Here is a 15832-nt window from a genome sequence, read left to right on the forward strand (position 1 = left end):
TCAATTGCTAAGCAAAATTGTGAGGCTACTTAAATATAGCTATATAGCTAACCTCCGATCCTTTTTCTCTATCACGTTAATAAAAAACAAATAGTGCAATATGTTTTTCATTTGAGAAAACCAAAAAATATTACGTATTTTTTTTCAAGTTCACGCTTATTATTCTAAAAAGGCATAGAGTTATTAAGGGGTACTTATTACTTATATAACAGAAGAAATAAGAATCAATTTAGTAGAATATTCCTTATATTTAATATTAATAAATTATATTTTTTCTAGTAGGTGTGATAAAATCTTAAACACGAGTGAAAGTGACCAGATAGAGTAGTAAATTGGCAACAACAAACAAAAAATTCTATTGCCAATTTACTATGTCATAATTGAATCAGACAAGCAAACAAATGTTTGAAATTACAACGACGGTAAATTAGGTTCCCATGACTTTTATTGGCTAATCTAAAAAAGAAATAAGAAAATAGTGGCATATTACCAACTCCTCAGAGTATTTTCTTTTGCCGGCATTAATAGTTCTTTTCATTGACTTGGCAAATAATCAGGAGCCGTTTGAACATAATTATTTTTCCTTTTTTGTCAAAATATATTTTTAAATCAGTGTTTGGTTATATACATAACTGAATTTTTTAAGATGAGTTTCAAATAAAAACTAATTTTTCTAAGTAAACAATATTTTTCTCTCACAAACTGCAATATTTTTTTAAGTCAAATGTATGTCCAAATACAATTTCAATTTTTAAATACCTTCTTTTTAGCGTAACTTCAATTTTTTTTCTTTAAAATCTCATAATTTTTTATGGCCGTACACCTACCTAATCTTTATAAATATATTTCATCTGCGGTTTTAATTAAAAAAACTAGGGGTCTAAAAAGGAAGTATATGCCTACAACAGCATTGGCATTGACGAGCATCGTCTGGGCTACTGGTGAAGAGGCAAAAGAATAACATTTCCATATATGTTACGTAATTAAGAGACAAATATTTTGATTATGGAATCATTGCATAATTGGAAGAAATATGCCATTTGTCTGCAATCGGCAACTAAGTCTTGGGAATATAATAGAATCTAAAGATTATAATATCATGGATGTGGTCATAAGGGGCGGATCCAACTTTGTGGTAACGGATCATCTCAACTCAGTATTGCAATAAATAATAAATATAAACTTATAACTTTAAAAATATAATAGGTTCAATGTTAAAACATAAAAGGGTGAACTCATAAAATTTAAATATTGAATCCACCTCTTGTTTACCCGAAAAACGGTGCAGTTGAATTTGTTTATGGTTTTTAGACAAGTGAATTAATTTGATCCAAAAAGTAATGAAATAAATGATAAAATATGAAATACTTAGCCTTAGAATGTAGATGAAATAACAAAGCTAATGAGTCCGGGAACAAGGTTTCCGGGCACAATAATAATAAGATCAAAAGCGAGAGAATCAAAATGTATTAAAATCCTGTATAGAATGTAACATAAGTTAGAATGAAAATTCGTGTCCTTACAGTGATAACTAAGCTCTCTATTTATAGCTATGCCCAGGGAAGGAAGTCATAGGATCATGCACTTCTTTAATGTCAATTATGAAGGCCATTGATGAAGATATAACGTTAGACATAAATGTTAAATTTCTTATAACGGACCATCATCCTTAATGCTGTAAAATATTATGTATTAAATGTTACTGGGCTCAAAATATTTAATACTCCTTTTATGATCGTTATTCCTTCCGTTGATAAGCGGAATAGTTATGTTCGGTGGTCATCTCCATCTTGTGTTCCACGTGTCCTTCATTTAAGTGGCCACGTGTCATGTAGTATTTTTTCCTATATAGATAGTCCCCCTAGTAGAAATACTCTTTTGGCGGGAATTACTATAATTCCTTTTGAAGGCCACTGACAGTTGATTATACGCTTGTCTCTCCGCATTTAATGCCCCGAACACGTGTCTTCCCATGATTTAGCATGCCTTTTGCCGATTATCGAGGTAATCATGGCTATGAATTTAGCCGCCAAAATTTTAGTTATATGCATCATCCCTCTCTTATATACTTCATAATCTCTCAAACTTCTAATTTGCATCTTTATTTCCCAACTTTTCTCTGATCTTCTTCGAACTAGAAATTTTCCTTCCTTCTATTCAAATGGCTTCATTTTCAAAACGTACTAGTTTTTCAAAGGGCAAGAACAAAACCGAGGATTCCGTTCCTCCAACGGTGGGTTCCATTATCCCAAGAAGGCTTAGTACTTCGAAGGATTTTGCATAGAAACTTCCTATTGCTAACCCTCGCACATAGGCTGTTAGTAGGTACACTTCTTCTACTCGCCCTTCCAGTATTCCTGTTGTGAAGGAGGACTGCCGATGTCATGAGTTGGACATCATTGCTCCTGACCTATCGAAGCGAGTGACCCTTCCCAAGGAAGGGTTTACATATTTTTCAAGTATTCCTTTACTTTGGGTGCACTTTCTTTGAGTGGAGAGCTTGATTCTGTGATTGCAGAGTTTTGCCTTCGCTACCAAGTGTGTTTGGCACATGTAAGTCCTTCAGTGTGGAGGACGGTTGCCTGCCTTCGATGTCTGTGCCTAGAAACTTGAGAGGAGCTAACCCTAGCTTATATGATGAATCTCTATTCCACCAAAACTTTCGCGGGGGAATGATAAACCTATGCAAGTGTGGCCACCATGCTTTGCAGTCTAGCATGGATGATGACAACGACCGTGGGTGGATGGAACGGTTCGTTGCAGTTGCCACCAGTGACATTATTCCAACAACGGCATAATCCTTTCTGGTTGATTGGAACCACTCTCGTAAGTTCTCTTTAATACCTCTTTTCTTACTAAATATTCTTTCATGCTTGTATTGATCCTTCAACCTTCATTTGTTACAGCAACTCGATGGATCCTATCGGTGATAGAAGGATTGGACCGGTGGGTTCAGAAGATCTTGGATATCACAACGCCCAAAACCCATTTGTGGAAAGAATTGTCCATTAAATAAGGGTGGAGGGCCAAACATTATGGTAACTTTAATTTACCGCATTTCCACTTTTTGTATATGAAAAACTTAGTCGAACCCTTCTGACTTGCTCACTAAATTAGGTCTACCTGCAGGCTCACTTGATGTCCCCAAGGAGGATATTTTGGCTCACCCTGCTGATGCGGTGATGCTGCTTCAGGAGGCACTTACTCGAACAGGTGTCTCTGAGCCTACTTCGGGTGCAAGCGTTTCTTCATAGAGTCCCCAGCCAAAGAACAAGCAACTAAAAAGAAGACGTTCCTATGCGGCTGGGGAAAAGAATAAAATGGCAAAGGTTGATGTCCCCGAGTCATCTCTGGTGGCGATAGTGACCGGTCCTCCTTCCGGGCCGGTCATAGACACTGAGATGATCGACGATGATGAAGAAGCTAGTGATGAGGGATCTTCTTTACATAGAAGGATACGATCCTCATCATCTCATCAAGATGCTCGACCTGTTGAGACAATTGCAACAACTGAAGATGATGTCTCAGCACTTTGGGGAGAATTTGATTTGGTAGATAATGCCAATTCCCGCTCTCGGGCCCTAATTTCTGTAACCGGTACTGCGAGGCTGAGTACCAGGTCCGTGCCGTCTTTGGTTGGTGAGCATCAAACAACCAGCACTGCATTTGATGCAGCTGTTTCACACTCTTCAACTATGTCAACTTCATTTCACATTCATCATCACCAACAACTGCCACATCATTCCCATCTTCGTCTACTCTTCAAATAGCGGTTGCCACATCATCTCCATCGGCCACACCTGACCATGAAGAAGGTATCCCTCATCCCAAGTCCCCAGTTCATAGGAATTTGGGGCAAAATTATGCGTCCCCTTCTGAAGATCTACAAAGGAGTAGGAGTGTTACCCTTTCGGTCTCCACCGGGTGTAACTTGCTTTCGAGGCTGGTGGAGCTTGCTAAATATCTGTTATTTCTTCTACTTTTGAACAAATGTACTCTAAGTTTTACCTCTTCTTGTTTTGTAGGCCAACTTTCTTACTTTTGAGGGTCTCCAAAGGCTGATTCGTGAGAAGGAAGAACTTACTTCTGAACGGGATTAACTTTTGGCGGAACGGGACTAGACTGTTCTCCGTCTCTTGGAACTGGAAAGCAAGGCTACCGAGGTCATTGTTTTGGAGGTATATTTGCAACAGAGCGAGCAAGAAGTGGTGACCCTTAGACAAAAAATTGGGCCGCTGAGAGTTAGATTTGATGAAGCCAAGGCTAAATGGGCAGAAGTCCAGAATGTCATTCTTGCTGCAAACGATCGTGAGGCTGCCTTCATTGAAAGAGTGATTAACTTATAAGCAACCTTAAACTCCAAAAGCGAAGAGCTTGCTGCTATGGTAGCGAAACATGCCCAGCTGGAGAAGTACATGAAAACTATCGAGCATAATAGGTTATATAGTTCAACTATCCGTGAGCACGATGTCAGTCTCAAATCTGCTAAGTCCATCCGGGAAAATGTTTCCTTCGAAATTACTCAACTCAAAGAAGAAATCAAGCGTCGAGTGGCTTCCCTCATTGTTGAAAGAACTTATTCCATGTATAGTATGAGGAGAAAACCCTTGGAAGAGGCCAAGACCGGTATCATTGACATTGATGCCAAAATTGTTAAGGCTAGAGAGCTTGAGTTGGCTGCAAAAAATGGACTTCTAGTGCAGTCTGATGCTCCAGGTTCTTCTGATTCCGGTTCTGAGTTTTCGATAACTGAAGAGGGATCGGAAGGTGATGATGCCGAAGACCAAGCTGGGAAAAACATTGAGCCATCAGTGGACCCAACTCCCGGGAATGTGGATACTTCTCTTCCTCCTGATTCCGGAGATGCTGCAGTTTAGCTTTTTCTTTCTTTTTCTATTTTGTACCTTTATCACTCTGACGCGCCCTTGTAAATAAAAACATATTTTTTGCTCAAGTATCGTTTGAGTCTTATTTTCGTTTTGAATATTCATGCAAGTCTTTAACTTTCGTACTTGCTTAAGTATTATGCGCATGTTGTTCTGTTCGTGCTTTATTATGTGTAATCTCAGATGATTTTTATTCGAAGCATTTCGGTACAGAGAATTATCCCTTTTACATGAGGGTTTAAATAAGTATTTGCATAAGTTTGCAATTTGCATCTTTTTCATATGCAGCTTCGGGTGTATTTTTCCTTGATGGCATTATGGATTCGGGGCATTGATTCTTCCGGAACCAATCCTTTAATGTTAGGATTTTTATAAGAGAGGGCCCTCTTATGTTTATGGTTCTCTTGAAGAGGACGTCTCATGTTCATTATGGCAAAAACATTTGAAGTACTTATTTAACTTTCAAATGGTAAAATTAATCATCGTTCAGACAAGAAATAAGATAAAAACAAAAAGGATTTCATTTCATTTAATTCCTTCTATTTTCAAATGTACATAAGCATTTTTCTATGTAGAAAAGAAATTGCCATGACTTGTGGCTATAAAGAAATTTTCACATGACCTGTGGCTATCTTGTACAATGTGTTTCTCTGGGGTTCGCTGCGCAGTCCCCGGTCCCGATGATGTATTTTATTCCAAATTTACTTTCCCTGGTTGACGTGGCATTCAATGTTGCCTGGCATTCAGTGTTGTCGTAACCTCATATCATTCCCTCAGTGTTCGAATGCGAATTGGAACACTGGAAGCCTTGTACATTCGAAGATCCACCAATGAATTACTAGGTAATCATTCACTCAGCAACATATCTTGTTTCCCATCAGGAACCCATGCTATCGAGCGAAAGAATACCTAACAATCCTCTAGTGGTTTATGCTCGTGAACCATCGAGTAACCTCTTTTCGGTACCAAATTTAACTTCCCGGTGGGAATTTTCTATCAAAGCAAAGATTATCTAATCGTCCCCGAGTGGAAACTTGGTTATTTGCCTTGTTATCAAAGGTCTTATCACTCGGGACTTCATAGCATGCTTTCCATCGCTGCCTCGTTAAAAAACTTGCCAGAAAAACCCAATTGGGACAAAAACTGAATGAAAGAAAAAAGAGTGCAGCACATACTTTCCGTTTGACTGTTATTCGTCAGCAATAATATCTTTTGAGGTGAGCCACGTTCCAGCTGCTGGGAAACTTCTCTCCGTTTTGGTTCTCCAACTCGTATGATCCTTTCCCAGTGATAGCTAAAACCCGGTAAGGGCCTTCCCATGTTGGCCCTAACTTGCCTGAGTTGAGTTCCCGGGTGTTTTGAGTTACCTTCCTCAAGACCAAGTCTCCTACTTTGAAATATCGGAGGTTGGCTCTTCGATTATGATAACGCTCCATTCTCTGCTTTTGGGCTGCCATTCTGACATGCGCCAAGTCCCTGCGTTCCTCGAGCATCTCCAAGTTTATTAGTATTGCTTCGTTGTTCGATCCTTTGCTCGCCTCGAAATACCTTAAGTTGGTTCCTCCAGTTCCACTGTTATCAAAGCTTTTGCACCGTATACAAGGGAAAAATGGGTCTCTCTCGTGCTTGACTTAGCCGTTGTTCGGTAGGCATAGAATACTAGGTAATTTTTCGGGCCAGTTGCCTTTTGCTGCTTCCAACCTTTTTTGAGGTTTTGAATATTTACTTTCTTTGTTGACTCCGCTTGACCATTTGCGCTCGTATGATAAGGTAAAGAGGTAATCCTCTTTATCTTCAAGTCTTCAAGGAATTTTGTAACTTTTGTGCCGATAAACTACGGCCCATTGTTCCATGCAATCTCTTTTGGTATTCCAAACCTGCAAATTATATTTTTCCACAAGAATTCGACCACTTTGCGTTCTCCGATCTTCTGATAAGGACATGTTTCCACCCATTTAGAAAAATAGTCAATCAAAATTAAAAGAAACCTTACCTTTCCAGGAGCCGGTGGCAGTGGTCCGATAATGTCCATCCCCCATTTCATGAATGACCACGGGAACAAAACCGAATGTAGGGGTTACGCTGGTTGATGTACTAGTGGTGCGTAGCGTTGGCACTTATCACATTTTTGTACGAAGTCTTTGGCATCTTGTTCTATACGGGGCCAGTAATATCCTGCCCGAACTAATTTCAGCACCAAAGAATCTGCACCCGAGTGGTTGCCACATATCCCTTCATGGACTTCTCTCATGACATAGTTAGCTTCTGATGCTCCTAAGCATCGGGCAAACGAGCCTTGAAAGGATTTTCTGTACAATTGGCTTTTCTTGAAGCTACAACGTGCAGCTTTGGCACGCAACGCTCTTGATGCTTTGAGGTCTTCGGAAAACTTTCCATGCTCGAGATAATTGAATATTTCATTTCTCCAGTACCAAACCAAACTAGTCGAATTCACCTCATAGTAACCATCTATGTTCAAGGATGAGTTCATCAGTTGTACTACCATTCTTGATTCCGATCCTTGGATTTCTGTTGATGAGCCCAAATTTGCCAATTCATCTGCCTCCGCGTTATCTTCCATCAGGATATGAGTTATTGACCACTCCCGGAATCGTGCCAATAGAGCCTGAACCTTTACCACATATTGTTGCATATGTTTCTCTTTGGTGTCAAAAATTTCGTAGACTTGATTTACCACCAACTGCGAATCATATTTGATTTCAATGATATCAAAGTCAAGTCCCCGGGACAATTTGAGCACTGCAATCAAAGCTTTGTACTCTGCTTCATTGTTAGTTAAAGGAATCGTTCTAATGGCTTGCCTTAAGGTTTCCCCTGAAGGCGTGATTAAAACTATTCCAGGACCGGACCCTTTTACTTTTAAAGCTCCATCCGTAAATAAGATCCAAACTCCCGATGTCGATTATGACACCATTATTGCATCTTTAGCTGCCATAGGTAGTAGTCTCGGACTGAAGTCGGCCACTGAGTCAGCCAAGATTTGCGACTTAATTACAGTCCTTGATTTATACTTTATATCAAATTCGCTCATTTCGATGGCCCATTTGGCCAATCTACCCAAGATATCGGATTTATGGAGGATATTCCTCAAAGGGAAAGTAGATACCACAACTATCAGGTGGAATTGGAAGTAGGGCCTCAGCTTTCGAGCGGCGACTACGAGAGCTAAGGCCAGATTTTCCAGATATGGGTAGCGAGTTTCTGCTCCCGTTATAATCTTGCTAACATAATAAATGAGAGATTGCGTACCTTTGTCCTCTCGGACTAAAACTGTCACGACCCAATTTTACCTATAGGTCGTGATGTCGCCCAACACTACAGCTAGGCAAGCCAACTTAATAAATTAAGCATATATTGACAAAATTTAAAACCAAAAAAATAATAAAATACCAAATTCTACCAATGTGTGTGCCAAGACCTGGTATTTTATTATTTTCTTGGTTTTAAATTTTTTCAATATATGCTTAATTTATTAAGTTGGCTTGCCTAGTTGTAGTGTTGGGCGCCATCACGACCTATAGGTGAAATTGGGTAGTGACAACATGGTATCAGAGCACTAGGTTCACGTAGGTCTCACAAGTTATGAGCATGCCTAATAGAGTCTTGCGGATCGGTACGGAGACGTCTGTACTTATCTTCGAGAGGCTATAGGGTGTTAGGAAATTACCTTTCTTCATATTCCATCCTGCAACTGATGTAGTTCTAAATATCCTTCTCGTATTCTCTCTTAGATGGTGAGAACGCGCTCGAATGAGGTTCCGGGCCAGGGAAGAGCTACTCCCCAGTTGCTAGAGGCCGAGGGAGGGCTCCAGCCAGTGGTAGATGGCGAGGACGTCCCAGGACTGTTCCGGTTTTGCCGCCAGTGGGTCCAGCAGAGAACCCCATTGTTGAGGAACAGGATAAGGTGCCTGTGGTAGAGCCAGCTCCGGTGGATTTCACATCTGCACTGGGATTTCAGGATGTCATGGGTCGTATGCTGCGGTTCATGGACAATATAAATCAGGCCGGTTTATTTTCGGCAGACCCAACCACATCTCAGGCAGGTAGGGGAGCACAGAACCTTACCACGTAGGCTCATGACAGGCAGCTGCTGTATATCAGACCCAGGGTGCACTACCCGTGGGTGGAGCCCAGCCAGTGGCAGTAGCTACACCTGAGCCCAGGCCAATTGCAGCCGCTGATCCGCAAAAACTATTGGACAGATGGACTAGACTACATCCTCTTGTCTTTGGGGGTGAGAGACATGAGGATCCACAGGACTTCATTGATCGTTGCAGGGACAGACTATAGAACATGAGAATATTAAAGTCTCATGGGGTAGACTTGCTACTTTTCAGCTAGAGGGTAGAGCCCATAGATGGTAGCAGTCTTATGTTCTTGGCAGACCAGCAGATTCTCCTCCCATGACTTGGGACAGGTTCACCCGTATCTTCTTGGACAAGTATATTCTACCCTCCCAGAGGGAAGAGTTGCGGTTTCAGTTTGAGCAGCTCCAGCAGGGTCAGATGTCAGTGACCGATTATGAGGCGAGGTTTTCTAAATTATCTCGCCATGCACTTATGATACTCCATACTGAGGTTTACATACTGGCATTCAGGCCACTATGGCTCGAGAGGTTGAGATGGGTACTTTTTATGAGCTAGTTGTGGAGATAGTCGGGAGGATTGACGGTGTGCGTCAGTGGAGTCGAGAGCAAATTATGAGAGATAAGCGATTTAGGTACTCTGGAGAGTTCAGAGGTGCTCCGTATGGGGGCAAAGGTCAGTTCATGAGGGGGCAGTCCAACAGACCCCCATTTCCAGAACCACCACCTCCTCAAGGTACTCCAGTGCGACCTTATCTCAATGTTATACCAGAGAGTTCTTACCGCCCGCCAGCTATTCAGGGTCCTCCTAGTGGGTATTCAGGTCCCCAGGGCCAGACTCTTAGTCAGCAGCCCATTGTACCGAAGAGTTATTACGAGTGCGGGGATCCCAGTTACATGTAGAGGTTTTGCCCCAGGCTTCGGGGTAGACAAATACATCAGGGTCAGCAGCCTATGCTTACTGGACCAGTTGCTCCACCAGTAGTCCGACCACCAAGAGGTGGAGGACAGGTGGGTAGGGGTCGTTCTAGAGGTGGAGGTTAGCTAGGTGGAGGCCAGCCAGTTGGCGCTCCAGCTCGGTTTTATGCTTTTTCGGCTAGACCAGATGCAGAGGCCTCAGATGCTGTGATTATAGGTATTATTTCTATTTGCGGCAAAGATGCCTCAGTATTATTTGATCCAGGATCCATGTATTCATATGTGTCATCTCTATTTGCTCCATTCCTGAGTGTTTCTCGTGAGTCCTTGAGTACTCATGTTTATGTGTCCACTCCTGTAGGCAATTCTGTTATTGTGAACTGGATCTACCGGTCTTGTATTATTACGTTCAGTGGTTATGAAACTAGAGCAGATCACTTATTGCTCAAGATGACCAATTTTGAAATTATTCTGGGTATGGACTGGTTATCTCCATATCATGCTATTCTAGATTATCATGCCAAAACTGTTACCTTGGTTATTCCATATTTGCCTAGGCTGGAGTGGAAGGGTTTGTCGGTTAGTTCATTTAATCGGGTTGTTTCTTTTATAAATGCTCAACACATGTTTGAGAAGGGTTGTTTGGCTTATCTAGCCTATGTTCAAGATACTACTGCAGAGACTCTGGCTATTGATTCAGTGCCAGTAGTTTGGGAGTTCTTCGATGTATTTCCTTCAGATCTTCCAGTTATACTACCTGATCGCGATATTGATTTCTGTATTGACTTAGCTCTAGATACTCAGCCTATATCTATTTCACCGTATCACATGGCTCCGAAAGAATTGAAAGAGTTGAAAGAACAACTTGAAGAGTTACTAGCCAAAGAGTTCGTCAGACCGAGTGTATCGCCTTGGGGTGCACCAGTATTATTTGTGAAGAAGAAAGATGGCACAATGCGAATGTGTATTGACTATCGCCAATTGAACAAAGTTACTATTAAGAACAAGTACATGTTGCCGCGTATTGATGACTTATTTGACCAATTGCAGGGTGCTAGGGTGTTCTCTAAGATCGACTTGAGGTCGGGGTATCATCAGTTGAAGATTCGAGATTCGGATGTTCCGAAAACTGATTTTCGTACTAGATATGGTCATTATGAGTTTCTGGTAATGTCTTTTGGTTTAACTAATTCCCCGGCAGCATTTATGGATCTGATGAACAGGGTATTCAGGCCATATATTGATTCATTTGTCATTGTCTTCATTGATGACATTTTGATCTACTCGCGCAGTAAGGAAGAACATGAGCAGCATATGAGAGTAGTGCTTCTGGCATTGCGGGAATAAAAGTTATATGCTAAGTTCTCCAAATGTGAGTTCTGGCTAGAGTCTGTAGCATTTTTGGGGCATATTGTATCAGGTGATGTATTAAGGTTGATCCCAAAAAGATTGAGGCAGTTCAGAATTGGCATCGTCCCACTTCGGCGACTGAGATCAGGAGTTTTCTGGGATTAGCAGGTTATTATCGTCGGTTTGTGGAAGGTTTTTCATCTATTGCAGCACCTTTGACCAAATTAACCCAGAAGGGTGTTCAGTTCCGATGGTCCGATGATTGTAAGTCAAGCTTTCAGAAGCTCAAGATAGCATTGACTACAGCACCAGTGTTAGTGTTACCTTTCGGTTCGGGAATGTATATAGTGTATTGTGACATTTCACGCGTTAGTTTGGGTTGTGTATTAATGCAGAAAGGGCGAGTTATTGCATATGCTTCACATCAATTGAAGCTCCACGAGCAGAATTATTCGGTACATGATTTGGAGTTAGCTGCGATTGTTCACGCCCTTAGGATTTGGAGGCATTATCTTTATGGGGTGTCTTTTGAAGTTTATACTGATTATCACAGTTTGCAGCATTTGTTCAAGCAGAGGGACCTTAATTTGAGGCAGCGCAGATGGCTGGAATTACTAAAAGATTATGATATTACTATCCTATATCATCCAGGTAAAGCAAATGTAGTTGCAGATGCCTTGAGTGAAAAGGCGGAGAGTATGGGTAGTTTGGCTTTCATTTCAGCAGAAGAAAGGCCATTAGCTTTGGATATCCAGTCCTTGGCCAATAGACTTGTGCGACTAGATATTTCAGAGCCCAGCCGAGTTCTTGCATGTGACGTAGCTCAGTCTTCACTATTTGAGCAGATCAAGGCTCGCCAGTATGATGACCCACACTTAATGGTTCTTCGAGAAACGGTACTACGAGGTGGTGCCAAGGAAGTTATTATTGGTGCGGATGGTGTTCTGCGACTCCAGGATCGTCTGTGTGTTCCTAATGTGGATGAACTGAGGAAAACGATCCTGGAGGAGGCACACAGTTCTCAGTATTCTATTCATCTAGGTGCTACGACGATTTATCGTGACTTGAGACTGCATTATTGGTGGCGACGAATGAAAAAGGACATAGTTGAGTATGTAGCTAGGTGTCTAAATTTCCAGCAAGTTAAATATGAGCACCAGAGGCCAGGTGGCCTACTTCAGCAGATGACCATACCAGATTGGAAATGGGAACGAATTACTATGGACTTTGTAGTTGGGTTGCCGCGGACCTTGAGGAAGTTTGATGCAGTTTGGGTGATTGTTGACAGGTTGACCACGTCGGCACATTTTATTCCTGTTGTGACTACGTATACTTTAGAGAGGTTGGCCCAGATTTATATTCAGGAGATAGTTCGGTTGCACAGTGTGCCAATTTCCATCATATCAGATAGAGGCCCTCAGTTTACTTCACATTTTTGGAGAGCAGTACAGAGTGAATTAGGGACCCGTGTAGAGCTCAGCACAGCCTTTCATCTGCAGACCGACGGGCAGTCAGAGCGGACAGTTCAGATTTTGGAGGTTATGCTCAGGGCATGTGTGATTGACTTTGGAGGTCAGTGAGATCGTTTCCTGCCTTTGGCCGAGTTTGCTTATAATAACAATTACCAATTCAACATCGAGATGGCTCCATTTGAGGCTTTATATGGCCGTCGATGCCGTTCACCTATCGGATGGTTTGAGCCCGGTGAGGCTAAGTTATATGGTACTGATTTGGTAAAGGATGCCTTTGAAAAGGTAAAGTTGATTCAGGAGCGACTTCGTATAGCACAGTCCAGACAGAAGAGTTACGGGGATTAGAAAGTGCGTGATTTATCATTTATGGTAGGTGAAAAAGTTCTCTTGAAGGTTTTGCCGATGAAGGGAATTATGAGATTCGGGAAGAAGGGCAAGTTGAGCCCAAGGTTTATAGGCCCATTTGAGGTGTTATGGCGAGTTGGGGAGGTTGCTTATGGGCTTGCATTGCCTCCCAATCTATCGGGAGTTCATCCGGTTTTCCATGTATCTATGCTCCGAAAGTATCATGCTGACCTATCACATGTGTTGGACTTTAGCACAGTTCAACTAGATAAGAGTTTGGGTTATGAAGAAGAGCCATTTGCCATTGTTGATAAACAAGTTCACCAGTTGAGTTCCAAGAGGATTTCTGCAGTAAAGGCCCAGCGGAGGGGTCAACCAGTCGAGAAAGTGACTTGGGAGGCCGAGGAGGACATGCGGAGCAAATATCCACACTTATTTAGCACTCCAGGTATCATTCTAAACTCGTTCGAGGACGAACGTTTGTTTAAGAGGTGCAGAATGTAATGACCCAATCGACCATTTTAATTTTTAGAAACTCGCCCCCTAAAATAAAACTCCCCGAACATACTTTTATTAATTTATGACTCGCGGGGATGGTTGGTTCGGGATTTGGAAGTATGTGGGTTGAAATCGGAACACTTGGTTCCTTAAGTTAGCTTTAAATGGACAAGTTTGACTTCGGTCAATATTTTGAGAAAACGACCCTAGAATCGGGATCTGACGGTTCCAATAGGTTCGTATGATGATTTTGGACTTGGGCGTATGTCCGAATAGGGTTTTTGAAAACCCAGGAGCGTTTTGATGCTTAATAGTAAAAATCAACTATTTGAAGGTTTAAAATTCTTTAAATTTGGTTTGGGGTAGATTTTTGAGTAATTGAAGTCCGTTTGGAATTTCGAGTTTGGGAATAATTCCGTATAGTGATTTAAGACTTACACACAAATTTTCGTATCATTCTGAGTAGTTTAAGTATATTTCGACGCATTAGAAGTAAATTGAAGAACTTGAAATTGTTAAGTTTGAATCAATTTGGTTTAGGGTATGATTCTTAGATTTGATGTTGTTTTACATGTTCCGAGAGTTCGAGCGAGTCCGTTTTATGATTTCAAACCTGTTGGTATGTTCGGGCGGGGCCCCGGGGGTCCCGAGTGTTAACCGGACGAGGCTCGGACTAATTTTGGGAAATTGAGCAAGGACTGAAGTTTCCAGCTACTGTCATAATCGTACCTGCGCTTGGACAGCCGCAGGTGCGAGCCACCAATCACAGGTGCAAACGAGAGAAGCCTGCCCAGCCATCGCAGATGCGAAGCATTTGGTGCACCTGCGAACGCGCAGGTGCGATGGCCTTGTGTGCAGAAGCGGAAAAATGCGCAAGTCGAAGGGATGGGCGCACCTGCGCTTGATCAGAAGCGAGCACTTCTTCCGCAGGTGCGGAACCAGGAAAAGAAGGAAAATGCGCACCTACGAGGAATTTCCATAGGTGCGAAAGCCGCATGTGCGGTACTCCTTCCGCAGGTGCGAAAAACCTGCCTGGGCAGAACCTTAAAACGGACGAAAACTCAGTCCATTTCTTTCTATTTTTCATCCATTGTTGGGTGATTTTAGAGCTCTTTGTGAGGAGTTTTCAACTATCAACTTGGAGGTAAGTTAATTCCACACCCCTTGAGTTAAATACATAGATTATAGGTAGATTATAACTAGTAAATCTTAGAAATCAAAGATTTAGATGAAAAAACTAGATTTTTATAAAAAATGAGATTTTAACCACGAAAATAGTTATGAAATTGGGTAGAAATTATATATTTAAGTTCTTGAGATTATGGGTAACGTTTTCATCCGAAAATTTCAAGAATCCGATCACGTGGGCCCGGGGTAAATTTTAGGAATTTTACCATTTTAGATAAGATAATTTATTTAATAGATAAATTCCGAATCATTTAGCATATATTAATTATTTTGTATAATATCTGGATAGTTTTGGATTTTCGGCGTCGAATCGAGAATTCAACGCGACGTGATAATCGGAAAGTGGACTTTGAGATGAGGTAAGTCTATTGTCTAATCTTGTGAGGGGAAAATTATCCCATAAGGATTAAATTGAATAGTTATTGCTAATTGCGGGGGCTACGACGCACGAGGTAACGAGAGTCCGTGCGTAGCTACTATTAATGCTAAAGTCCGGGTAGTTTAGGACTAAAAACATAAATTACTTGTGTACATTGTATTCTTTGTTTAATTAATATTAATTGATATATATAATTATATTGTGAATTATTAGATAAAGATATTAAAGGATGAAAATCTCATATGTTTGATTTTCTGTTTAAATTAATTAATTATTAAAAGAAATTATTCTTTCTCCCGAACTTATCTTATAATAAATATACTTTCCTTCCGGAGGTACATAAAAAAATATTCTCCTTTCTTGTGGAGCGAGCCGAACGCCTCGGCAGGATAGATGCATCTATGGATCGTGCCGCATATCTCTCGGCAGTGTACTCGATACTCTGGATTGGGCTGTATGTCCTCGGCAGAAATCGTGCTTAATAATAATAATTACACGATACTTTAATAGTTATTTCAAGCTTGAGAAGCTAATTGATAAATTGGAGAATTCTTGAAATTTAATGAATTATTATGCCTGCTTATTAAAGAATTAATAGTGATTCCTGTAAATGAGATTTAATTGATAAATTGGAAATTATTTGAATTGAAGGAATTTAATTAATATTTTGAGAATTGTTGCATTTGAAGGA

Source organism: Nicotiana tomentosiformis, chromosome 2, assembly GCF_000390325.3.
Source record: "Nicotiana tomentosiformis chromosome 2, ASM39032v3, whole genome shotgun sequence".
In the NCBI taxonomy this organism is placed as follows: domain Eukaryota; kingdom Viridiplantae; phylum Streptophyta; class Magnoliopsida; order Solanales; family Solanaceae; genus Nicotiana; species Nicotiana tomentosiformis.